The following is a 5,528-nucleotide window of genomic DNA, read 5'->3' as shown; positions in this document are numbered from 1 at the left end:
TGATAATTGTTTTAAAGTTCCTGAATGATTGTTCTAACATCTTAGTCATCATTAAGTCTGACTCTGTTGATTGTTTTTTCTCTCAATAATGGGTTTTTTATTTGCTATTATGACTGATTAATTATTAAAATTAACCACAATTATTTACTGAATGTCAGATATTTTACATAGAGCAATGAGATTAATAGTACTCATGCTTGGAAACAGGCATGCCACTTCTTTGGTCAGGTCATCAGTGTCAGGGATTGAATTAATCTACCAAATGTAACAGAGAAGGCAATGGCACCCCACTCCAGTACTCTTGCCTGGAAAATCCCATGGATGGAGGAGCCTGGAAGGCTGCAGTCCATGGGGTCACTGAGGGTCGGACACGACTGAGCAACTTCACTCTCACTTTTCACTTTCATGCATTGGAGAAGGAAATGGCAACCCACTCCAGCGTTCTTGCCTGGAGAATCCCAGGGACGGGGAAGCCTGGTGGGCTGCTGTCTATGGGGTCGCACAGAGGCGGACACGACTGAAGTGACTTAGCATAGCATAGCATAGCAAATGTAAATCAGGAGCGGCTAGAAATGTGCTCATGCACTTAGACCTGATCTTTTGCACCTCCGCCTTTTCATCTAGCAATAATGGCTCCTCAGCTATTCCTGAGGGTTACACAATGCTGCCCTTTCACAGCAGTTTAAGTCTTTTGCTCTGTAGGACATATGGTTCTGGGAAGCAGGCTTTTGTACCTTTCTCACAGGGGCTAATCTCCTCCTCCATATCTGCCTTAGTGAGGATGGATTTCCCTAGTCTCTTGCCCTGACCCCAGACCTTCTTGTGAACACCTGGTGAAGATTTACAGAAGAGAGCCTGAGAAGGGTCCAAACTCCTCTTGTATGAGGAAGTCCACAACTTCTCTTATTTCATGCTAGCCCATATTCAGCTAAATGCTCGCAAAATGTTAATTGAATTCTTCTCACTCATCTGTATGGCAGCATCCTCTCTTGTTTTCTGTCACAGAAAATGTCACAGTCCACTGGTCCAATTTCTCCTTGGAGAAATCTCTTCCATTACAGAATTTGCTTGCTCTGTGACCTCAGCTCTCTAATAGGTCAAAAAACAAGCTCTGATTTTGTAGTTAGCTGAATTTTTCTCAGTCTTAGAATGGGGAAACCCCTCTATACTTTTGTACACTAGTAATATCCCATCAACTTCATGGGAAATAGATGGGGAAACAGTGGAAACAGTGTCAGACTTTATTTTTGGGGCTCCAAAATCACTGCAGATGGTGATTGCAGCCATGAAATTAAAAGATGCTTACTCCTTGGAAGGAAAGTTATGACCAACCTAGATAGCATATTAAAAAGCAGGGACATTACTTTGCCAACAAAGGTCCGTCTAGTCAAGGCTATGGTTTTTCTAGTGGTCATGTATGGATGTGAGAGTTGGACTGGGAAGAAAGCTGAGCGCCAAAGAATTGATGCTTTTGAACTGTGGTGTTGGAGAAGACTCTCAAGAGTCCCTTGGACTGCAAGGAGATCCAACCAGTCCATTCTGAAGGAGATCAGTCCTGGGTGTTCTTTGGAAGGACTGATGCTAAAGCTGAAACTCCAATACTTTGGCCACCTCATGCGAAGAGTTGACTCATTGGAAAAGGCTCTGATGCTGAGACGGATTGGGGGCAAGAGGAGAAGGGGACGACAGAGGATGAGATGGCTGGATGGCATCACTGACTCGATGGACAAGAGTTTGGGTAAACTCCGGGAGTTGGTGATGGACAGGGAGGCCTGGCGTGCTGTGATTCATGGGGTCACAAAGAGTTGGACACGACTGAGAGATTGAACTGAACACTGAATAATAATAGCTAATGTTTATTACATACTTATTACATGCCTGGCATAGTGCTATGGGATACATGGAATAGCTCATTTAATCTCAGCATTGGACTTCCCTGGTGGTCCAGTGGTTAAGTATCCACCTGCCAATACAGGGGATATGGGTTCGATCCCTGGTGTGGGAAGATTCCACATGCCATGAGGCAAATAAGCCCATGTCCCCAACTATTGAGCCTGCACACCACAACTACTAGGCCCATGTGCAGCAACTACTGAGCCCACAGGGTGTAAATACCAAAGCCCACATACCTAAAGCCTGTGTTCTGCAACAAGAAAGCCACTACAATAAGAAGCTAGCACACACCGCAACTAGAGACTAGCCCCAGCTCACCGCAACTAGAGAAAAGCACGTGCAGCAACGAAGACTCAACACAGCCAAAAATGAATAAATAAATAATTGATTTTTTTTAAATCCTCACCATGATTACACCCATTTCCTAAGCTGGGAAATCAAGACAGAGCAATTAACTTATTTGCCCAAGGTCTCACAGCTGCTAAGTGGTAGAAACTTAACACAAGCACAGGCAGTGTGACTCAAGAGCAGTGCTCTATGACAGCCTAGAGAGGTGGGATGGGGTGGGAGGAAGGTTCAGGAGACAGGGGACATGTGTATAGCTATGGCTGTTTCATGTTGATATATGGCAGAAACCAATACAACACTGTAAGCAATTATCCCCCAACTAAAAATAAATAAAAATTTTTAAAAAGAGCAGTGCTACCATCTTTCTAAATTCCATATATATGCGTTAGTATACTGTATTGGTGTTTTTCTTTCTGGCTTACTTCACTCTGTATAATAGGTTCCAGTTTCATCCATCTCATTAGAACTGATTCAAATGTATTCTTTAGAGACACTGATGTATAGATCAGTCTTATGGACTCTGTGGGAGAGGGAGAGAGTGGGGAGATTTGGGAGAATGGCATTGAAACATGTATAATATCATGTATGAAATGAGTCGCCAGTCCAGGTTCAATGCACGATACTGGATGCTTGGGGCTGGTGCACTGGGATGACCCAGAGGGAAGGTATGGGGAGGGAGGAGGGAGGAGGGTTCAGGATGGGGAACACAGGTATACCTGTGGCGGATTCATTTCGATATTTGGCAAAACTAATACAATATTGTAAAGTTTATAAAAAAAAAAAGCAGTGCTATGATTCTATAATGTTGCCTCTGCCCTATGAGCCCCTTGAAGACAGGAACAAGCCCTTATTCTTGTGCTGATCTTTTCCAGCATGTATCACAGTGCCTCAATTCAAAGGAGGCAGTCAGTCAATGTTTGTTGAAGGAAGGAATTAACTGCCTTTCTTCTGCCCCTGAAAGTCAAAGTGAGGTTTGGAAGCAGTGACCTGGGGATGGGCTCACCTGGTCTTGTTTTCTGCCCACCTCCCTGTCTCACACGCAGGAACTATATGTCATAATACATGATGAGAAAAAGTCTCTAGTACCTTGAACAATCTCCTCCCCATGCTGAACAAGTCAGTTCATGACAAGAAAGCAATGATTAATAGCTTATCTGCCAAGTGATGCTTGCTTGATTAAGAGGAAATATGGTCCATATTTCATGTAAGTTTCCCTAAACTTCAAACACATAGACTCAAAGTTTAGACTCTGCTCTATCAAGCTATGGCTTCAGACTGTGTGTCTTTACCCTCCCCTCATCTCAACTAAGCAATGAAAACTTAAAGGTCAGAATCTATAAATTGTATTTCTCTGTATCCCACATAGTCCCTAGCACAAAGCTCTACAAGTACCTGTTGAATGAAGGAATAAAAAAGATTAATTTCAACTGCTCCAGTGTTGCAGTCCAAACAAACTATGGCAGAGTGATGTTCTTCCACTAAATGCTGGAAATTTTTTGGATATATATAATTCAAAGGCTTGGCACCAAACTGTTCCAGGGGTAAATCATTTTTATCCAAGATGGGTGAATGTCAGTTCTAAATCTTTGTACTTGATATTCTTCTTCTGATTCCTCATTCTGAAAGGCCACTGGGCTTGAGAAATATATGAAAAACTTGACCAAGTTTTTCCATTTATTAATATCTTAAAAAATAGTAGAGATAATGATATCCTATATGCTCAGTTGTGAAAATTGAATGAGTTGACAAATGCAAAAGCATCTCAGAAAATATAAATTACTATACAAATGTCTGTATTTTTACTACAGTCTTTCCCTTAGGTCAATGCCTTTAAACCCTATGCTTAATAATTGGAATAATAATAATAATGGGCATCCCAGGTAGTTCAGTGGTAAAAAAAAATCCACCTGCCAAGCAGGAGACATTCAACCTCTGGGTCTAGAAGATCCCGTGGAGAAGGAAATGGCAATGCACTCCAGTATTCTTGCCTAGGAAATCCCATGGACAGGGGAGCCTGGAGGGCTACAGTCCATGGGGTGGCAAAAGAGTTGAACACAACTTAACAACTAAACAACAATATTAATAATAATAATAACCAAATTTTATTTAAGGCTTATAGGATTTTAGGCTATAATCTATATCAACTCTTATGAGTCCTATAAGTCCCTATGTGCTAGGTACTATCATTAGTTCCACTGATACAAAGAAATTCAGAGACTCATTAAGGTTAAAGGGCTGGGTTCAGATCACATGGGTTTCCCTGGTGGCTCAACTGGTAAAGAATCTCCTGTAATGTGGTAGACCTGGGTTCAATCCCTGGGTTGGAAAGATCCTCTGGAGAAAGGATTCACGTGTGGGTTTCCCTGATAGTTCAGTTGGTCAAGAACTCGCCTGCAATGCAGGAGACCCTAATTGGATTCCTGGGTCGGGAAGATCCCCTGGAGAAGGGATAGGCTACCCACTCCAGTATTCTTGGGCTTCCCTTGTGGCTCAGCTGGTAAAGAATCCACCTGCAATGCTGGAGACCTGAGTTCTATCCCTAGGCTGGGAAGATCCCCTGGAGAAGGGAACGGATACCTACTCCAGTATTCTGGCCCAGAGAATTCCATGGACTGTATAGTTCATGGGGTCACAAAGAGTCAGACACAACGGAGCAACTTCCACTTTCACTTAAGATCACATAGTAAGTTATAGTTTGAATTCAAACCCAGACAGTATGATTTCAACATCCCTGCTCTCAAGCATAGCACTCTGCTGTCTTCTAAAGTGAAAGAAGAGATTTTGTTAAGTCTAGTAATGAGAATAGAGAAGGCAATGGCATCCCACTCCAGTACTCTTGCCTGGAAAATCCATGGACAGAGGAGCCTGGTAGGCTGCAGTCCATGGGGTCGCTAAGAGTCGGACACGACTGAGCGACTTCACTTTCACTTTTCACTTTCATGCATTGGAGAAGGAAATGGCAACCCACTTCAGTGTTCTTGCCTGGAGAATCCCAGGGTCGGGGAAGCCTGGTGGGCTGCCATCTATGGGGTCACAGAGAGTCGGACACGACTGAAGTGACTTAGCATAGTTATGAGAAAGCTAGTGAGATCACAGGACATCTGATGAATCCAATCCTTGATCCTCATCCATACACTATCCTCTGATTATCTACTATTCCCTGATTATCTGCTCTACTTTTATTGCTTACCATCTATATGCTAATGGTATTCAAACCTCTGTCACTCTGGCCTCTAGAACCTTCTATCTACCCAACTACGCGTTCATTCAGCAAATACCCATTGAGC

This window comes from Bos javanicus, chromosome 7 (assembly GCF_032452875.1).
Source record: "Bos javanicus breed banteng chromosome 7, ARS-OSU_banteng_1.0, whole genome shotgun sequence".
NCBI lineage: Eukaryota > Metazoa > Chordata > Mammalia > Artiodactyla > Bovidae > Bos > Bos javanicus.
This window is presented reverse-complemented; position numbering follows the sequence as displayed.